Source organism: Antedon bifida, chromosome 6 (assembly GCF_963402885.1).
Source record: "Antedon bifida chromosome 6, ecAntBifi1.1, whole genome shotgun sequence".
Classification (NCBI taxonomy): domain Eukaryota; kingdom Metazoa; phylum Echinodermata; class Crinoidea; order Comatulida; family Antedonidae; genus Antedon; species Antedon bifida.
Genome location: NC_136231.1, coordinates 16,746,570 through 16,769,780, shown reverse-complemented (window position 1 = coordinate 16,769,780; position 23,211 = coordinate 16,746,570). Strand labels below are relative to the sequence as shown.

The 23,211-nt window shown below is 33.2% G+C and overlaps 1 pseudogene; it reads left to right on the top strand.

The window, feature by feature from the left end:
• Positions 1-1,412: 1,412 nt before the first annotated feature.
• On the top strand, positions 1,413-22,967 carry LOC144845670 (uncharacterized; annotated as a pseudogene).
• Positions 22,968-23,211: the final 244 nt, after the last annotated feature.

The window sequence follows — 23,211 nt, the reverse complement described above, 5'->3', positions numbered from 1 at the left end:
GTATATATAAGACTGTTATGGGCAGTGACTTATTTTATTTTATATGTTATTAGAATAATACAAATGTAAATAAATTAACTAATTAACCATGTATACTATATCTGCACCTTAATTAGTTTGCTATTTCTACGGTATTTGGTTTTTTTTTAAATATTTAATTTTATTTTATATTTAATCGATGTAGTCCTAAAAACTGGGACTTGTGCCAATAATAATTGTTTCATGTTATAATTGTAGGCCTAACAACCTGTCACGTGCCTTAATACAGTATTGACTTTTTCTTCCATATTTAACGATTTGAATATTTACCACTCAATTGTATCGAATTTCTTGTATCAAATCTATCTATAATATTGGAAATGTAATATAATAACACACAAAACTTAATGTATTGACCTAATTTATTCAGAGCATAAACCATGGACAAAGGGCGGTAGTAACATCAGATGACAATGCCGCGAAATGAAACCTACCAATGAATGAATCGTATCTCAGTCTGATTGGGCAAATGATAATGTATATGCGTCGATGATTAACAGACAAATGTAATAGGTTTTTTAGACGACTGCCCTTAATTTCATCAAAATTGGACAATGGAAAGTTCTTACGTCCGTAGTTTTAAGTAGGCCTACATGTGTAGTTGTGAAATAATTGCAATGGTTGCGCCGCTTCGACATGAATTTATCTACGAGAGAAAGTATTGCATGGTACGTTCAATTCACTATTCCCTCTGGTTCAATCTCAGATTGATACGAGTTCTTTGTGTGTCATATCACGAGTTATAAATTGTCACTAACGGAATTTTAAACGAAAAAAAGAAAACATATTCGGCCCCAAAACACAACTAATGACATCTGGTGGTAGAAAGAGTCTTCTCGGGTAAGGACATACCTGGTTCATGTGCACTATAAGAACCTAGTACATGTTTTGAGACGATGGGGTTACCCCGGTGTACTAGTACATAACAGCCACTGATCATAAAAACAAGGGTCCTTTATGATAAGTTCCTTTGGAACTGGATAAATAATAAAATAAATAAATGTTGTCCTAAAATTGGACTGACTTTGGATCAATACACATATTACTATGGTGAAGACATGAACAGCAATATAATCACATCAATTGACGATCAATATCGAGAAAGTTTGAGAATATTTTATCACTTAATCAATAATAATGATCATCATATCGCACGAAATATGTTTATAGCCTACTTTTATTAGTCCAGAAGAATAATGTCGAAAAAGCTTTTTTTCTGGATTTTTTATTTTTAGTTGAAATCCCGTGAACGCTGAACATCTTTACTGTTTTTCCTCAGTAATCGCGTGGAGTTATACCTCTGTATTTATATTTATATTTGTCTATATGAGTGAATAAATTATTATCAGTATAATTTTTAAACGAAATTTGTGCGATCTAGGCCTATTATTCTAATAATGATACTTACGTACGTGTGTTGGTTTATACTTTTTGAAAGAAGTTTGTCTGGAGGTATGTATGTGTTTAGATTAAATCTAGGCCCTATTGGCACGTACCAATTTCGAGTCCATGTTGGAAGTACGTAGGCCTACATTGGGTTAAAGCTTCTGTTTCTACCGTAAAATGCTTGTTCTCGAGAATCTCGGAGTCAGAACTAACATAGGTAACGTGTGATGCGAAAAAACGGGAGCTAGCCCTAACAATAATTGTTGTTTTGCATTTAATTATAACTATCCTATGGTATCTTTCAGATTCCTGTTGGCCTACCAAGACTCTTGGAATGGAAGATGGCAGTATATCTGATAATCAAATTAGTGTATCAAGTTATTTTTCGTCGAATCAATGTTACGAGGCTGCACATGCCAGATTAAATACGTTGAAAAGCACTGGCGTTTGTGGAAGCTGGGTAGCATGGTATAACAACCAAAACCAGTGGATCCAAGTCGATTTTGGTGTTGTGAAAACAGTAGCTGGAGTTATTACACAGGGTCGCAATGGATATCCTCAGTGGGTGACATTATACGAATTTCTTTACAGCATGAACGGTACCAACTTTCAAACAATCAAAGACACCAATGAGCAAAATGTCGTAAGTAACTATAACATAAATTTACCTGCCACTTACAAATAAATAAGAAAGAAAATAAAGATGAAAGTATAGCGTGACTGTTTTGTTCTTGGGAATTAAAGCGTCGAAATCAATATCATGGTGGTTTATGCAATCTGCGTCTTGTCTGGGCATTTCCTGGTTTTCCGTACGCAGTACCCTACGGTAAGCACAGTGCGTAAGCTGGTTTGGGGAAACTAAATAAAAAACAAAACAAAACAAAAAACACTCCGCATTATAGGATTTCTGATAATACGAAAGTATACATAATGTTATGCTTTCCCACTCACCTTCTAAAACATATATTTTTTTCGGGATGTTCCAGCTCCCCATATCTTATTGTTTTTTGATTTGTTTTAAGTGTTTAAAATTTGCAGAAATGCAGTGCATTTCACAGGCTGTATAAAAAGAAAATGCATTCCACAATAAAAAACGAATAATCTAATGATACGTTAATTCTCATGTAGATTATGACTGAATTATTGTACATATTAATATAGATTTACATTATACATTGTCTCCTCTACATTGATAGGGATAACAATTAATATGCATTAAAAACTACTCGTATCTAGGTGACTGTCAATAGTCAGTTAGGATCTACCTAGAGACAGCTGCAGAAATGGGATGATATGCAATCAAGTCTATTAAAAGTCTTGAAATCCATTGTCTATGGGTAAAAACGAACATTTAAAGTCCTTATGAAACTTAAATATAAAAGTTATATGCAATCACTTTATGGGAATCTTAAGGCAAATCCCAAACGCTTTTGGTCGTGGATAAAGACCAAAACTAAATCGTCTTCTTATCCTTCGGTTATGTCGCATGGGCACAAGGTCGCGGAGACAACAAATGATAAGGCTGCTTTATTTAACAGTTATTTTCATTCAGTTTTTAGATCTGGTCCTTCTGTGACTGAAGAACACCAACGTCTGCCTGAGGCTTCTGTCGGCATTCTCAATGCTCCAATTATTCAATCTGAAATTGTTAACTCGTTACTTTCATCCATTCAGAGTCATAAGGCATCTGGATGTGATAATCTCAGTAACCATGTTCTTAAAGTCTGTTCTCTTTCTATTCCTATTGCTTTCCTCTTTAATCTCATCTCATCTCATCTCATAGCCTATTTCACCCACTGCTGTGTGAAGGCCTCCTCCAGCTGTTTCCATTTAGTTCTGTTCCTTGCCGATCTTTCCCATGTTGCCGTTTCCATGAACGTTGTTATGTCCTCTTTAATAAATCTCTTCAAACCGGACAATTTCCTTCCTTTTTGAAACGTTCTAATATTGTTCCTATTCATAAGGGGGGGGGGGGGGGGGGGAACCAAGAAATTGATTTCTAACTATTGACCTATCTTTCTGTTGCCTACCATTTCTAAATTGTTTGAAAAAATTGTTTTTAACCATGTTTCGACTCATGTTTCTCTTGCCATTGCTTCCTGTCAGCATGGCTTTGCAACTGGTAGGTCATGTGAAACAAACCTTGCCACCCTTTTGACCACAATCTACGAAGCCATTGATGACAGGAAGCAATGTGATATTATTTACACAGACTTTTCTAAGGCGATCTTCCTCATAATTAATCTTATTAAAATTACAACGTTTGGTTTTCATAATGATTTTACCTCCTGGTTTCGTAGTTACCTTAATGGTAGGTTCCAGAGAGTGGTCATTCAGGGTATATCCTCTGAATGGCTTCCTATTCATTCCGATGTCCCTCAGGGATCGATTCTTGGTCCTCTCCTTTTCAATATTTTTGTCAATGATATTCCTAAACTCTTTACCCACTCCAGATGTCTTATGTTTGCTGATGATGTTAAGTTATACAAAATTATTGGTAGTGTTGAGGATGCCGACAGGCTTCAGGTGGACTTGGACAAATTATGTTCTTGTGCAGCTTTATGGGGTATGTCCCTCAATCCGGTACAATTGCAATATCTTAACTATTACTTTGAAAAAGAACATTTTATTTCATTATCTCTCTCTTTTATTCATAATCCCATTAATAGGGTGAAATCGCAAAAAGATCTTGGTGTTTTTATTGATAGTTCCCTTTGTTTTTTTTCATATTGATTATCTTGTTGGCAAGTGCAATAGACTGCTTGGGCTGATGTGGCGTAACTGTAAACATTTTGACAGGCAAACCACCTTTATTATTATTCAATTACCCATCCAATTCTCAACTTTAGTTCTGTTATTTTTAATTCTATTTCGAAAACTCAGTCTACGCGCATTCAGCGTCTGCATAACCGTTTTTTACGCTACGTCAGCCACAAACAGAATCCTGATTTTCATTTCCATGTCCAATCTCCTGAGTCCCGTAGAACCTTTATGATCTTGTTTTTTTTGTATAAATGTGTTAATTCTTTATTTGACTGTAACTTAGTTAGTATTTTTTATCTTAGAGTCCCTAGTCGTCGTCTTAGAAGAAATACTACTTTTCATATTCCTTTTAGTAAAGTAAATGTTTAAAAAAATGGTTTTATTAGTAGATTAAGTCAAACTTATAATTCTTTTACTTTAAGAAACCCTGAGTTAAATATTTTTAGTAATAATCTCCGTAAGTTTCGTAACATTGTTAGTAGTTTAGTTTAATATTGTTATTGTATGTGTACGTGTTTGTCTGTGTTCCCTCCTGTAAGTGGTGAACCATGAGTTCACTGTTGGTTGGGAAATGAAATAAATAAATAAATAAAAAGGCTATGCCATTATTATACCTTCTTTAAACTCTTGCAGGAATTTGAAGGCAATTCGGATAAAGATACAAAAGTGACAAACATGTTTTCTTCTCCGGTATCCGCTCGAGTTGTTCGTATTCATCCAACTAATTGGCAAGATCGAATATCTATGAGATTTGAACTTCTTGGATGTAAAGGTAATATACCGCATTAAGGCTAATTTACACAAACGAGCGGTAACGGTAATACAAATATACAATCTATGTTATGACCATCACAAAACGCGGAGCGGGTACGGGGGCGATAGATACATATTCTACATGGGACAAGCTATACGCGGTTTTCCGCTTACCATTATAAACCGCTCGTCTGTGTAAATTGGCATTTAGTCCTTTAAATGATACCTAAAGTAGGCGAACAAACAACTTAACAACAACATCTAGAGAAAAAGAGTACAGAACTCCGATCTGCACTGCGAACGTGCATCAGACAGTGTGCTTTGCAAGTATGGTGTCATGATGAGCTCCCCCGCATGCATCATGAATATTCATTATATGCACGCTCTCTATAGTTTCTGCCTTAACCTAATAGGAAAAGAAATAATGCGACCTGCAATGTAGGCCTACCAATAAAGCTTGGTTCCCACGAATGAATAGGACGTAGACGCAAGCGAAATACCAATTACAATCAATGGATTATCGCTTAGTAGCCTACTAAAACTTGGTTCCCACTAGAGATCTAGAGATAGAACTTACCTGATACTTTTCCTAAAATATAGAAATGCACAGTAGGCAATATAGCATAAATTATTGAAGAAGAACAAAACAATCGAAACTAATATTAATAAAGATTACAGGTAGATTGGAGGGCACTTTGAGAGCAGGTCCATGATCGACACTGCCTACCTCCGCCTACTATTTTCCACATAAAAATGTCCTTCTTTTTCTTTCTTAGTATTATACTTAAAAACAAATATTAAATAGGAGTTTGGTGTAACGGCTATCATTGAGTCACAAGTCCTGGTTTGAGTGATTTAAAAATGTTTTATTTTTAAATTAATTATTAGGTCTATTAAAAAAAAAGGTTGTTTTTCACGCGACATTTGACTCTAAACCTTATGTCCTACTCCCAGAAAAAGTGGTTGTTAGGTTTAATTACACTCTGTGAAAAGGAATAAACTCTGTAAAAAGGACTTTTTCCTCTAAAATTGTTGAGTTTTCTAACTCCATGTTTTCTAACTACATGTTGTAGATGGATTGATTATATACAACCACCATTGTTATAAATATTCTGAAGACCTCTTAACATGGAGTGAAGCGAAGGCAGTCTGTGAAAACTCACAGACACATTTAATTACAATCAACACAGAAGAAGAGCTAAACTACTTCGTTGGCATTTCGATAAACCAGACGTGGACAGGGCTGAACGACATCGAGGATGAAGGCAATCCGATGTGGTTGACACACGAGCAACCACCCACCTACGATGTGGCTAATACTGGTACAAACAGTGAGGAAAGGGATTGTTGTCGCATTAGAACAAATGCTCAACGCAGATTTAAATACTCAGAATGCAGTCAACAGTTTTTATATATATGTGAAGGTTGGTAACATTACCCTATTACACGTAATTATGTACATTATTACTAAAACAGGAACATAACACAAAATTATGTGCAAAGTTTAAGAAATGTACCAGCACATTGAAGTCCCGTCACCATGCCTTCAACAACTTGGAGTGGAGCTGTGGCTTGGTGGTTATGATGCTTGGCTACCAATCTAAGGGTCCTGGGTTCAAGTCCTGTCATATGTCAGGGTTTTTTTCTCATGACAATTTACAACTCCACTCCCAAAGACTTAATAATAAGTCTTTGTCTATGTAGAGCATCTTGTGTATATGTTTGTCTTATATATTCTAGTGCAGTATATGGAGAGCCATCTCGATAGTGCTTTGCACTCATGGCAATCCTCAGGGTGCTGCACCGCTGTGTTGTCATGTATGTGTGCCTGAAAATTAAATAAAATAAAATAAAATAAAATAAACAACACCTTCATCTTTTAATAATATTAAGCGCAGATGAAATGGATTATAACAAAATTTGCGCTGTGGTTAACTGTGGTAAGTGGTAGATTCCTGTAATGTGATATCATGTGCCGTAGGCCTATGCCATTTTGAAAAGTCGGTATAAATTAAATGTTTTATTATTACAGGTTCCACCACTGTTTATACAAAATATAAACTTGTGATGAAAGGCAAGTCTCCGGCAGCTGAAGACGTAGTCAGACGTGTAATGGCAGTGAGCTCTGGTGCATGTTCCCTAGAATGCGGCAATGACGATGTGTGCGTTTCTTTTTCGTTCAATGCATTATCAAATGAATGCATTTTGAGTACAAATACAGGTCAAAGTTCAGAAGAACTAAATGAAGCAGAAGGTTTTGTCTTTTTTAGTATTACTTCGTCTGAAGAAACTTGCACTATATTTTAAGAAATGATAAATTCTCAGGAGACGCACGAAACTTACAAAAGAGTAGTAAACGTTAACTTCTGCTGCGTAAAAAGTGCCTGAATAAAATGTAAAAGAATAAATTATAAAAAGCCATCAATGGACTTATTTTAATGTATATGTACAATCAATGTTCAAATTGATTTATCTTGATAGTGAAATTATTTATCATAGGCACCGCGGTAAGCCTACTATAAGAAACTTCCTGCTGGAAAAACATATCTTAGTTTGGCAAAAAAATGTGATGTGCCCAAATATGGTATTATTATGGCATCATCGTATCCCGTATATTTTGTCATATAAAGTTTGATAGTGTAGACAGAGCTTAAGTTAGTGAAGAGATACAAGAATTCATATTAATACATTTTGTCGCTATGAACACTTGTATAATTCGAAATAATAATGTTGAAAATGTGTCTATGGAAACTTTAGTATGTTCTTATGCATTTCTTTACCGAATAGTAAATACATCTGGAATTGAGAGGTTTGGGGAAGTAATAATATTTATTATATAAAAAGACAATTCTTGTTGTTACCTCAAATCTGATTTGAAATTATCTCGGCACCATAATTGGATACCTAAAACTAATTTTGTTTGTTTGTTGTATAATTATCTTTCATGGTTAACCACCACATTTATTCATTCAGTTTTTTCAATTCAATTTTTTATACATCTTCTATCTATTTTTCTTCGTAATATTCTGTTTTTTTGTATCTTTAATGTTATTTTAACACATTTCATACTTCTAAAACTAAGTTGTTTTCTTATTCTCATCAATCTTTGCGATCACGATTTAATCACATAATTTAGCTGCATTAAAACTTCGAATGTATTATAGGTCCAACTTTTTGGTTGGAACTCGACAAGATCTATAACATTCTATCGACATTTTATAAGTATGATTATATAATATTTTGCCATTAAAAATCGAAGAACCTATTGATGTCGGTTTTGAAAGTGGGTTCATCTTTTATCGATGCTCGCTATAAAGATATAATATCATTATTTTTGGTAAGGATAAATATAAACAAATCAATTACAGAGCAATCGAGTGTGAAATCATTTTTAATTATGAATCGATAATAATGATGGTCATGTCGAATGGATCTATTTATAGGCAATATTCACAAGAACTAGTTATTAAAGCTATAGTTGATTTTGAGAACTACATACACGGTTGTTCCAATAACTCTATTGGATTGATTATCAGTTGAACTATTCTATATTTTTGTCTACTTATATTATAATAATGATACTGACGTTTGTGTGTTGTGTTATACTTTTTGGGAAAAGTTTGTCTACAGGTATGTGTTGAGAATCTATGATTAATTTAACGATTGTTTATAGGTTAAATATACCTCCATGCTTGTGCTTTTAGCATAGATGATAACAATATTTTCGTCATTGGTATAATAGCAGAACGAGCGGCGTAAAACTTTCTTTAAAACGTCTTGCTCAGAACTTTTTCCCATACCAATGTTATAATAGGAAGTTCACCAAAATAACTATTAATAATGTAAATTTGAGACATATTTAAGTAAGTAAGAAGTAGATAATCAATAAATTTCACATCGGAAAATACTAATTTTATGTCATTGAAAATCAGTAAAATTCATATGTTAACATTATTGAAAAAGTCATGTTGCACAACTTTTGAAACAGGCACTTATTTCATGATGATAATTCTGCTTTACCACGACGAAAAATAAGTGTTATTATCAATGTTGATGTTTCATATTAAATAATATACAAATTTCAAACCCGAAGCTATCGTTTTAAGTAAAATTAATTTGACAAAGATGAAATTACGGTCACATTACAAGATCATCCGAACTTGTAAAAACAATCATGTAATTAGGCACCGTACCTGGTGGAAGGAAAAGAGAAAGACCCAAAAAACACTGGAAAGACAACATCAAATAATTGACCAAACTGACTCACAATAACACACTGGGGATGGCAGAGGACTCATGGAGTAGAGTTGTGAAATTATCTACGGTGCCTCCAACATCACCCAAACGGCTATGGGGGTGGGGAGGCTGTTAGTAAGAAGTAAGCAACCAAAATGGAGCGAGGTTTAATTCTTTCACTGTTAAAACCAAAGATTTGTGTAATATTATATGAAAGTCTTAATTTATCTTTAATTACCAGTGATGCTCACTGAGACACTTTATGTTGAGTAGAGAAACAAAAGCAATTCTTTTGTTGTTGCATTTTAATAAGTACAAATGTATTTTTTTTAGATTCCTGTACTAAACCTCTTGGAATGGAAGATGGTAGTATATCTGATAATCAAATTAGTGTGTCAAGTTATTTATCATGTTTTGAGGCTGCGAATGGAAGATTAAATAAATTGAAGGGTTTCGCCGCTTGTGGATCCTGGACTTCAACACATAATGACCAAAACCAGTGGATCCAAGTCGATATTGGTGTTGTGACAATAATAACTGGAGTTATTACACAGGGCCGAGATAGATATCCTCAGTGGGTGAAATCATATGAATTTCTTTACAGCATCAACGGTACCGAATTCCAAACAATCAAAGACGCAAATGATCAAAATGTCGTAAGTACTTTAATATAATTACTTTATTGTCACTACAAGGCTAATATTAAGGGAAAAAAAGATTGACCTCAAAATAATGTCATTCATTGGCTTATTTTCTTTGCAGGAGTTTGAAGGAAATTCAGATGAAGAAACTCATGTGACAAATATGTTTTCTTCTCAGGTATCCGCTCGAGTTATTCGTATTCATCCAACTAATTGGTATGGTCGAATATCTATGAGATTTGAACTTCTTGGATGTAAAGGTAATATACCGCAAGTAAAAAAAATGAAAAGCAATATATCAAAATGTAATGCATTAGGCCTAATATTAGAATAATTAATAATATAGGCCTAACGAATGTAAATTAACACATATAAACACAGGGTTACTTACTATTGCTAAAGATATCTAATTATATTATAGGAGTAATTATGTACAACCACCATTGTTATAAATATTCTGACGACCTCTTAACATGAAGTGAAGCGAAGGCAGTCTGTGAAAACTCACAAACACATTTAATTACAATCAACACAGAAGAAGAGCTAAACTACTTCGTTGACATTTCGATAGAAAATACGTGAACAGGGCTGAACGACATTGAGGATGAAGGCAATCCGGTGTGGCTGACACACGAGCAACCACCCACCTACGATGTGGCTACAAACAGTGAGGAAAGGGATTGTTGTCGCATTAGAACAAATGCTCAACACAGATTTAAATACACAGATTGTAGTCTACGGTTTTCATATATATGTGAAGGTTGGTAACATTACCCCATTACACGTAATGTACATTACTACTAAAACAGGAACATAACACAAAATGATGTGCAACATCAAAACAGTTTAAGACATGTACCAGTACAATGAAATCTCTTCACCATGCCTTCAACAAACACTACATGTAGCCAAAGTAATTGTACCTGGTCATTTTGCTAACACCTTCAGCTTTTACTTATATATTAAGCGCAAACAAATCTGCGCTGTTGTTAACTGTGGTAATATAAGTGGTAATGATGCCTGTAATGTGATATCATGTGCCGTATGCCATTTTAGTAAGTCGGTATTAATTAAATGTTTTATTATTACAGGTTCCACCACTGTTTATACAAAATATAGACTTGTAATGAAAGGCAAGTCTCCGGCAGCTGAAGACGTAGTCAGACGTGTAATGGCAGTGAGCTCTGGTGCATGTTCCCTAGAATGCGGCAATGACGATGCGTGCGTTTCTTTTTCGTTCAATGCATTTTCAAATGAATGCATTTTGAGTACAAATACAGGTCAAAGTTCAGAAGAACTAAATGAAGCAGAAGGTTTTGTCTTTTTTAGTATTACTTCGTCTGAAGAAACTTGCACTATATTTTAAGAAATGATAAATTCTCAGGAGACGCACGAAAGTTACAAAAGAGTAGTAAACGTTGAACTTCTGCTGCGTAAAAAGTGAAAAAATAAATTATAAAAAGCCATCAATGGACTTATTTTAATGTATATGTACAATCAATGTTCAAATTGATTTATCTTGATAGTGAAATTATTTATCATAGGCACCGCTGTAAGCCTACTTTAAGAAACTTTCTGCTGGAAAAACATATCTGAGTTTGGCAAAAAAAATGTGATGTGCCCAAATATGGTATTATTATGGCATCATCGTATCCCGTATATTTTGTCATATAAAGTTTGATAGTGTAGACAGAGCTTAAGTTAGTGAAGAGATACAAGAATTTATATTAATAAATTTTGTCGCTATGAACACTTGTATAATTCGAAATAATAATGATGGAAACTTTAGTATGTTCTTATGCATTTCTTTACCGAATAGTAAATACATCTGGAATTGAGAGGTTTGGGGAAGTAATAATATTTATTATATAAAAAGAAAATTCTTGTTGTTACCTCAAATCTGATTTGAAAATATCTCGGCACCATAATTCAACTAAGTTGTTTTTGTTTTTTTATTATTATCTTTCGTGGTTAACCACCACATTTATTCATTCAGTTTTTTCAATTCAATTTTTTATACATCTTCTATCTATTTTTCTTTGTAATATTCTGGTTTTTTTTGTATCTTTAACGTTATTTTAACACATTTCATACTTCTAAAACTAAGTTGTTTTCTTATTCTCATCAATCTTTGCGATCACGATTTAATCACATAATTTAGCTGCATTAAAACTTCGAATGTATTATAAGTCCAACTTTTTGGTTGGAACTCGACAAGATCTATAACATTCTATCGACATTTTATAAGTATGATTATATTATATTTGTTTTTCATTTTGCCATTAAAAATCGAAGAACCTATTGATGCTAGTTTTGATGTTGGGCTCACGTTTTTGTCGATGCTCGCTATACATATATAATATCATTATTTTTGTTAAGGATAAATTAAAACAAATCAATTACAGTGCAATCAAGTGGTGATTATTCAATTCATAATATTCAATTATGAATCGATGATAATGATCGTCTTGCCGCATGAATCTATTTATAGGCAATATTCACAAGAACTGGTTATTAAAGCTATAGTTGATTTTGAGAACTACATACACGGTTGTTCCAATAACTCTATTGGATTGATTATCAGTTGAACTATTCTATATTTTTGTCTACTTATATTATAATAATGATACTGACGTTTGTGTGTTGTGTTATACTTTTTGGGAAAAGTTTGTCTACAGGTACGTGTTGAGAATCTATGATTAACTTAACGATTGTTTATAGGTTAAATATACCTCTATGCTTGTGCTTTTAGCATAGATGATAACAATATTTTCGTCATTGGTATAATAGCAGAACGAGCGGCGTAAAACTTTCTTTAAAACGTCTTGCTCAGAACTTTTTCCCATACCAATGTTATAATAGGAAGTTCACCAAAATAACTATTAATAATGTAAATTTGAAACATATTTAAGTAAGTAAGAAGTAGATAATCAATAAATTTCACATCGGAAAATACTAATTTTATGTCATTAAAAATCAGTAAAATTCATATGTTAACATTATTGAAAAAGTCATGTTGCACAACTTTTGAAACAGGCACTTATTTCATGATGATAATTCTGCTTTACCACGACGAAAAATAAGTGTTATTATCAATGTTGTTGTTTCATATTAAATAATATACAAATTTCAAACCCGAAGCTATCGTTTTAAGTAAAATTAATTTGACAAAGATGAAATTACGGTCACATTTCAAGATCATCCGAACTTGTAAAAACAATCATGTAATTAGGCACCGTACCTGGTGGAAGGAAAAGAGAAAGACCCAAAAAACACTGGAAAGACAACATCAAATAATTGACCAAACTGACTCACAATAACACACTGGGGATGGCAGAGGACTCATGGAGTAGAGTTGTGAAATTATCTACGGTGCCTCCAACATCACCCAAACGGCTATGGGGGTGGGGAGGCTGTTAGTAAGAAGTAAGCAACCAAAATGGAGCGAGGTTTAATTCTTTCACTGTTAAAACCAAAGATTTGTGTAATATTATATGAAAGTCTTAATTTATCTTTAATTACCAGTGATGCTCACTGAGACACTTTATGTTGAGTAGAGAAACAAAAGCAATTCTTTTGTTGTTGCATTTTAATAAGTACAAATGTATTTTTTTTAGATTCCTGTACTAAACCTCTTGGAATGGAAGATGGTAGTATATCTGATAATCAAATTAGTGTGTCAAGTTATTTATCATGTTTTGAGGCTGCGAATGGAAGATTAAATAAATTGAAGGGTTTCGCCGCTTGTGGATCCTGGACTACAACACATAATGACCAAAACCAGTGGATCCAAGTCGATATTGGTGTTGTGACAATAATAACTGGAGTTATTACACAGGGCCGAGATAGATATCCTCAGTGGGTGAAATCATATGAATTTCTTTACAGCATCAACGGTACCGAATTCCAAACAATCAAAGACGCAAATGATCAAAATGTCGTAAGTACTTTAATATAATTATTCATGTCACTACAAGGCTAATATCAAGAAAAAAAAATATTGACCTCAAAATAATGTCATTCATTGGCTTATTTTCTTTGCAGGAGTTTGAAGGAAATTCAGATGAAGAAACTCATGTGACAAATATGTTTTCTTCTTCGGGTATCCGCTCGAGTTATTCGTATTCATCCAACTAATTGGTATGGTCGAATATCTATGAGATTTGAACTTCTTGGATGTAAAGGTAATATACCGCAAGTTAAAAAATGAAAAGCAATATATCAAAATGTAATGCATTAGGCCTAATATTAGAATAATTAATAATATAGGCCTAACGAATGTAAATTAACACATATAAACACAGGGTTACTTACTATTGCTAAAGATATCTAATTATATTATAGGGGTAATTATGTACAACCACCATTGTTATAAATATTCTGACGACCTCTTAACATGGAGTGAAGCGAAGGCAGTCTGTGAAAACTCACAAACACATTTAATTACAATCAACACAGAAGAAGAGCTAAACTACTTCGTTGGCATTTCGATAGACAAGACGTGGACAGGGCTGAACGACATCGAGGATGAAGGCAATCCGATGTGGGTGACACACGAGCAACCACCCACCTACGATGTAGCTACAAACAGTGAGGATGATAATTGTTGTCGCATTAGAACAAATGTTCGACACAGAATTAAATACGTAGATTGCAGTCAACAGCTTTTATATATATGTGAAGGTTGGTAACATTACCCCATTACACGTAATGTACATTACTACTAAACAGGAACATAACACAAAATTATGTGCAACATCAAAACAGTTTAAGACATGTACCAGTACAATGAAATCTCTTCACCATGCCTTCAACAAACACTGCATGTAGCCAAAGTAATTGTACCTCATCATTTTGCTAACACCTTCAGCTTTTACTTATATATTAAGCGCAAACAAATCTGCGCTGTTGTTAACTGTGGTAATATAAGTGGTAATGATGCCCGTAATGTGATATCATGTGCCGTATGCCATTTTTAGTAAGTCGGTATTAATTAAATGTTTTATTATTACAGGTTCCACCACTGTTTATACAAAATATAGACTTGTAATGAAAGGCAAGTCTCCGGCAGCTGAAGACGTAGTCAGACGTGTAATGGCAGTGAGCTCTGGTGCATGTTCCCTAGAATGCGGCAATGACGATGTGTGCGTTTCTTTTTCGTTTAATGCATTTTCAAATGAATGCATTTTGAGTACAAATACAGGTCAAAGTTCAGAAGAACTAAATGAAGCAGAAGGTTTTGTCTTTTTTAGTATTACTTCGTCTGAAGAAACTTGCACTATATTTTAAGAAATGATAAATTCTCAGGAGACGCACGAAACTTACAAAAGAGTAGTAAACGTTGAACTTCTGCTGCGTAAAAAGTGCCTGAATAAAATGTAAAAAAATAAATTATAAAAAGCCATCAATGGACTTATTTTAATGTATATGTACAATCAATGTTCAAATTGATTTATCTTGATAGTGAAATTATTTATCATAGGCACCGTGGTAAGCCTACTATAAGAAACTTTCTGCTGAAAAAACATATCTTAGTTTGGCAAAAAAAATGTGATGTGCCCAAATATGGTATTATTATGGCATCATCGTATCCCGTAGGCCTGTATTTTGTCATATAAAGTTTGATAGTGTTGACAGAGCTTAAGTTAGTGAAGAGATACAAGAATTCGTATTAATACATTTTGTCGCTATGAACACTTGTATAATTCGAAATAATAATGTTGGAAATGTGTCTATGGAAACTTTAGTATGCTCTTATGCATTTCTTTATCGAATAGTAAATACATCTGGAATTGAGAGGTTTGGGGAAGTAATAATATTTATTATATAAAAAGAAAATTCTTGTTGTTACCTCAAATCTGATTTGAAATTATCTCGGCACCATAATTCAACTAAGTTTTTTTTATTTTTTTATTATTATCTTTCGTGGTTAACCACTACATTTATTCATTCAGTTTTTTCAATTCAATTTTTTATACATTTTCTATCTATTTTTCTTCGTAATATTCTGTTTTTTTGTATATTTAATGTTATTTTAACACATTTCATACTTCTAAAACTAAGTTGTTTTCTTATTCTCATCAATCTTTGCGATCACGATTTAATCACATAATTTAGCTGCATTAAAACTTCGAATGTATTATAGGTCCAACTTTTTGGTTGGAACTCGACAAGATCTATAACATTCTATCGACATTTTATAAGTATGATTATATAATATTTTGCCATTAAAAATCGAAGAACCTATTGATGTCGGTTTTGAAAGTGGGTTCATCTTTTATCGATGCTCGCTGTAAAGATATAATATCATTATTTTTGGTAAGGATAAATATAAACAAATCAATTACAGAGCAATCGAGTGTGAAATCATTTTAAATTATGAATCGATAATAATGATCGTCATGTCGAATGGATCTATTTATAGGCAATATTCACAAGAACTGGTTATTAAAGCTATAGTTGATTTTGAGAACTACATACACGGTTGTTCCAATAACTCTATTGGATTGATTATCAGTTGAAATATTCTATATTTTTGTCTGCTTATTATAATAATGATACTGACGTTTGTGTGTTGTGTTATACTTTTTGGGAAAAGTTTGTCTACAGGTACGTGTTGAGAATCTATGATTAACTTAACGATTGTTTATAGGTTTATACCTCTATGCTTGTGCTTTTAGCATAGATGATAACAATATTTTCGTCATTGGTATAATAGCAGAACGAGCGGCGTAAAACTTTCTTTAAAACGTCTTGCTCAGAACTTTTTCCCATACCAATGTTATAATAGGAAGTTCACCAAAATAACTATTAATAATGTAAATTTGAAACATATTTAAGTAAGTAAGAAGTAGATAATCAATAAATTTCACATCGGAAAATACTAATTTTATGTCATTAAAAATCAGTAAAATTCATATGTTAACATTATTGAAAAAGTCATGTTGCACAACTTTTGAAACAGGCACTTATTTCATGATGATAGTTCTGCTTTACCACGACAAAAAATAAGTGTTATTATCAATGTTGTTGTTTCATATTAAATAATATACAAATTTCAAACCCGAAGCTATCGTTTTAAGTAAAATTAATTTGACAAAGATGAAATTACGGTCACATTACAAGATCATCCGAACTTGTAAAAACAATCATGTAATTAGGCACCGTACCTGGTGGAAGGAAAAGAGAAAGACCCAAAAAACACTGGAAAGACAACATCAAATAATTGACCAAACTGACTCACAATAACACACTGGGGATGGCGGAGGACTCATGGAGCAGAGTTGTGAAATTATCTACGGTGCCTCCAACATCACCCAAACGGCTATGGGGGTGGGGAGGCTGTTAGTAAGAAGTAAGCAACCAAAATGGAGCGAGGTTTAATTCTTTCACTGTTAAAACCAAAGATTTGTGTAATATTATATGAAAGTCTTAATTTATCTTTAATTACCAGTGATGCTCACTGAGACACTTTATGTTGAGTAGAGAAACAAAAGCAATTCTTTTGTTGTTGCATTTTAATAAGTACAAATGTATTTTTTTTAGATTCCTGTACTAAACCTCTTGGAATGGAAGATGGTAGTATATCTGATAATCAAATTAGTGTGTCAAGTTATTTATCATGTTTTGAGGCTGCGAATGGAAGATTAAATAAATTGAAGGGTTTCGCCGCTTGTGGATCCTGGACTACAACACATAATGACCAAAACCAGTGGATCCAAGTCGATATTGGTGTTGTGACAATAATAACTGGAGTTATTACACAGGGCCGAGATAGATATCCTCAGTGGGTGAAATCATATGAATTTCTTTACAGCATCAACGGTACCGAATTCCAAACAATCAAAGACGCAAATGATCAAAATTTCGTAAGTACTTTAATATAATTATTCATGTCACTACAAGGCTAATATCAAGAAAAAAAAATATTGACCTCAAAATAATGTCATTCATTGGCTTATTTTCTTTGCAGGAGTTTGAAGGAAATTCAGATGAAGAAACTCATGTGACAAATATGTTTTCTTCTCGGGTATCCGCTCGAGTTATTCGTATTCATCCAACTAATTGGTATGGTCGAATATCTATGAGATTTGAACTTCTTGGATGTAAAGGTAATATACCGCAAGTTAAAAAATGAAAAGCAATATATCAAAATGTAATGCATTAGGCCTAATATTAGAATAATTAATAATATAGGCCTAACGAATGTAAATTAACACATATAAACACAGGGTTACTTACTATTGCTAAAGATATCTAATTATATTATAGGGGTAATTATGTACAACCACCATTGTTATAAATATTCTGACGACCTCTTAACATGGAGTGAAGCGAAGGCAGTCTGTGAAAACTCACAAACACATTTAATTACAATCAACACAGAAGAAGAGCTAAACTACTTCGTTGGCATTTCGATAGACAAGACGTGGACAGGGCTGAACGACATCGAGGATGAAGGCAATCCGATGTGGGTGACACACGAGCAACCACCCACCTACGATGTAGCTACAAACAGTGAGGGTGATAATTGTTGTCGCATTAGAACAAATGTTCGACACAGAATTAAATACGTAGATTGCAGTCAACAGCTTTTATATATATGTGAAGGTTGGTAACATTACCCCATTACACGTAATGTACATTACTACTAAACAGGAACATAACACAAAATTATGTGCAACATCAAAACAGTTTAAGACATGTACCAGTACAATGAAATCTCTTCACCATGCCTTCAACAAACACTGCATGTAGCCAAAGTAATTGTACCTCATCATTTTGCTAACACCTTCAGCTTTTACTTATATATTAAGCGCAAACAAATCTGCGCTGTTGTTAACTGTGGTAATATAAGTGGTAATGATGCCCGTAATGTGATATCATGTGCCGTATGCCATTTTTAGTAAGTCGGTATTAATTAAATGTTTTATTATTACAGGTTCCACCACTGTTTATACAAAATATAGACTTGTAATGAAAGGCAAGTCTCCGGCAGCTGAAGACGTAGTCAGACGTGTAATGGCAGTGAGCTCTGGTGCATGTTCCCTAGAATGCGGCAATGACGATGTGTGCGTTTCTTTTTCGTTTAATGCATTTTCAAATGAATGCATTTTGAGTACAAATACAGGTCAAAGTTCAGAAGAACTAAATGAAGCAGAAGGTTTTGTCTTTTTTAGTATTACTTCGTCTGAAGAAACTTGCACTATATTTTAAGAAATGATAAATTCTCAGGAGACGCACGAAACTTACAAAAGAGTAGTAAACGTTGAACTTCTGCTGCGTAAAAAGTGCCTGAATAAAATGTAAAAAAATAAATTATAAAAAGCCATCAATGGACTTATTTTAATGTATATGTACAATCAATGTTCAAATTGATTTATCTTGATAGTGAAATTATTTATCATAGGCACCGTGGTAAGCCTACTATAAGAAACTTTCTGCTGAAAAACATATCTTAGTTTGGCAAAAAAAATGTGATGTGCCCAAATATGGTATTATTATGGCATCATTGTATCCCGTAGGCCTGTATTTTGTCATATAAAGTTTGATAGTGTAGACAGAGCTTAAGTTAGTGAAGAGATACAAGAATTCGTATTAATACATTTTGTCGCTATGAACACTTGTATAATTCGAAATAATAATGTTGGAAATGTGTCTATGGAAACTTTAATATGCTCTTATGCATTTCTTTACCGAATAGTAAATACATCTGGAATTGAGAGGTTTGGGGAAGTAATAATATTTATTATATAAAAAGAAAATTCTTGTTGTTACCTCAAATCTGATTTGAAATTATTTCGGCACCATAATTCAACTAAGTTTTTTTTATTTTTTTATTATTATCTTTCGTGGTTAACCACCACATTTATTCATTCAGTTTTTTCAATTCAATTTTTTATACATTTTCTATCTATTTTTCTTCGTAATATTCTGTTTTTTTGTATATTTAATGTTATTTTAACACATTTCATACTTCTAAAACTAAGTTGTTTTCTTATTCTCATCAATCTTTGCGATCACGATTTAATCACATAATTTAGCTGCATTAAAACTTCGAATGTATTATAGGTCCAACTTTTTGGTTGGAACTCGACAAGATCTATAACATTCTATCGACATTTTATAAGTATGATCATATAATGATTTGCCATTAAAAATCGAAGAACCTATTGATGTCGGTTTTGAAAGTGGGTTCATCTTTTATCGATGCTCGCTGTAAAGATATAATATCATTATTTTTGGTAAGGATAAATATAAACAAATCAATTACAGAGCAATCGAGTGTGAAATCATTTTTAATTATGAATCGATAATAATGATCGTCATGTCGAATGGATCTATTTATAGGCAATATTCACAAGAACTGGTTATTAAAGCTATAGTTGATTTTGAGAACTACATACACGGTTGTTCCAATAACTCTATTGGATTGATTATCAGTTGAAATATTCTATATTTTTGTCTGCTTATTATAATAATGATACTGACGTTTGTGTGTTGTGTTATACTTTTTGGGAAAAGTTTGTCTACAGGTATGTGTTGAGAATCTATGATTAATTTAACGATTGTTTATAGGTTAAATATACCTCCATGCTTGTGCTTTTAGCATAGATGATAACAATATTTTCGTCATTGGTATAATAGCAGAACGAGCGGCGTAAAACTTTCTTTAAAACGTCTTGCTCTTTCCCATACCAATGTTATAATAGAAAGTTCACCAAAATAACTATTAATAATGTAAATTTGAGACATATTTAAGTAAGTAAGAAGTAGATAATCAATATTTCACATCGGAAAATACTAATTTTATGTCATTGAAAATCAGTAAAATTCATATGTTAACATTATTGAAAAAGTCATGTTGCACAACTTTTGAAACAGGCACTTATTTCATGATGATAATTCTGCTTTACCACGACGAAAAATAAGTGTTATTATCAATGTTGTTGTTTCATATTAAATAATATACAAATTTCAAACCCGAAGCTATCGTTTTAAGTAAAATTAATTTGACAAAGATGAAATTACGGTCACATTACAAGATCATCCGAACTTGTAAAAACAATCATGTAATTAGGCACCGTACCTGGTGGAAGGAAAAGAGAAAGACCCAAAAAACACTGGAAAGACAACATCAAATTATTGACCAAACTGACTCACAATAACACACTGAGGATGGCAGAGGACTCATGGAGCAGAGTTGTGAAATTATCTACGGTGCCTCCAACATCACCCAAACGGCTATGGAGGTGGGGAGGCTGTTAGTAAGAAGTAAGCAACCAAAATGGAGCGAGGTTTAATTCTTTCACTGTTAAAACCAAAGATTTTTGTAATATTATATGAAAGTCTTAATTTATCTTTAATTACCAGTGATGCTCACTGAGACACTTTATGTTGAGTAGAGAAACAAAAGCAATTCTTTTGTTGTTGCATTTTAATAAGTACAAATGTATTTTTTTTAGATTCCTGTACTAAACCTCTTGGAATGGAAGATGGTAATATATCTGATAATCAAATTAGTGTGTCAAGTTATTTATCATGTTTTGAGGCTGCGAATGGAAGATTAAATAAATTGAAGGGTTTCGCCGCTTGTGGATCCTGGACTTCAACACATAATGACCAAAACCAGTGGATCCAAGTCGATATTGGTGTTGTGACAATAATAACTGGAGTTATTACACAGGGCCGAGATAGATATCCTCAGTGGGTGAAATCATATGAATTTCTTTACAGCATCAACGGTACCGAATTCCAAACAATCAAAGACGCAAATGATCAAAATGTCGTAAGTACTTTAATATAATTACTTTATTGTCACTACAAGGCTAATATCAAGGGGAAAAAAGATTGACCTCAAAATAATGTCATTCATTGGCTCATTTTCTTTGCAGGAGTTTGAAGGAAATTCAGATGAAGAAACTCATGTGACAAATATGTTTTCTTCTCGGGTATCCGCTCGAGTTATTCGTATTCATCCAACTAATTGGTATGGTCGAATATCTATGAGATTTGAACTTCTTGGATGTAAAGGTAATATACCGCAAGTAAAAAAATGAAAAGCAATATATCAAAATGTAATGCATTAGGCCTAATATTAGAATAATTAATAATATAGGCCTAACGAATGTAAATTAACACATATAAACACAGGGTTACTTACTATTGCTAAAGATATCTAATTATATTTTAGGGGTAATTATGTACAACCACCATTGTTATAAATATTCTGACGACCTCTTAACATGGAGTGAAGCGAAGGCAGTCTGTGAAAACTCACAAACACATTTAATTACAATCAACACAGAAGAAGAGCTAAACTACTTCGTTGACATTTCGATAGAAAATACGTGGACAGGGCTGAACGACATTGAGGATGAAGGCAATCCGGTGTGGCTGACACACGAGCAACCACCCACCTACGATGTGGCTACAAACAGTGAGGAAAGGGATTGTTGTCGCATTAGAACAAATGCTCAACGCAGATTTAAATACACAGAATGCAGTAAACAGTATTTATATATATGTGAAGGTTGGTAACATTACCCCATTACACGTAATTTTATGTACATTATTACTATAAAACAGGAACATAACACACAATTATGTGCAAAGTTTAAGAAATGTACCAGTACATTGAAATCCCGTCACCATGCCTTTAACAAACACTGCATGTAACCAAAGTAATTGTACCTGGTCATTTTGCTAACGCCTTCATCTTTTAATAATATTTTAAGCGCAGATACAATGGATTATAAACAAATCTGCGCTGTGGTTAACTGTGGTAAGTGGTAGATTCCTGTAATGTAATATCATGTGCCGTAGGCCTGTCATTTTAATAAGTCGGTATAAATTAAATGTTTTATTATTACAGGTTCCACCACTGTTTATACAAAATATAAACTTGTGATGAAAGGCAAGTCTCCGGCAGCTGAAGACGTAGTCAGACGTGTAATGGCAGTGAGCTCTGGTGCATGTTCCCTAGAATGCGGCAATGACGATGTGTGCGTTTCTTTTTCGTTCAATGCATTTTCAAATGAATGCATTTTGAGTATAAATACAGGTCAAAGTTCAGAAGAACTAAATGAAGCAGAAGGTTTTGTCTTTTTTGGTATTACTTCGTCTGAAGAAACTTGCACTATATTTTGATGTACTATACAATTGGAAAACGCGGCGTATGTATAATATAGGTTATACAAAACTCTCACCAAAGATTGTGATGCAACAAGTCAGCAGATTAATTGATTTTGTAGGCCTATTATGTAATTAATAGCAAAATTATTCATTATGTGTTGTAGGCTACTGCCGTAGAAATAGAACTTTGTATTGCATGATTGTTCTGTACAAAGGGGCCACCATATTTTTCTGTCAGAAACTAATACGACAAAAAAAT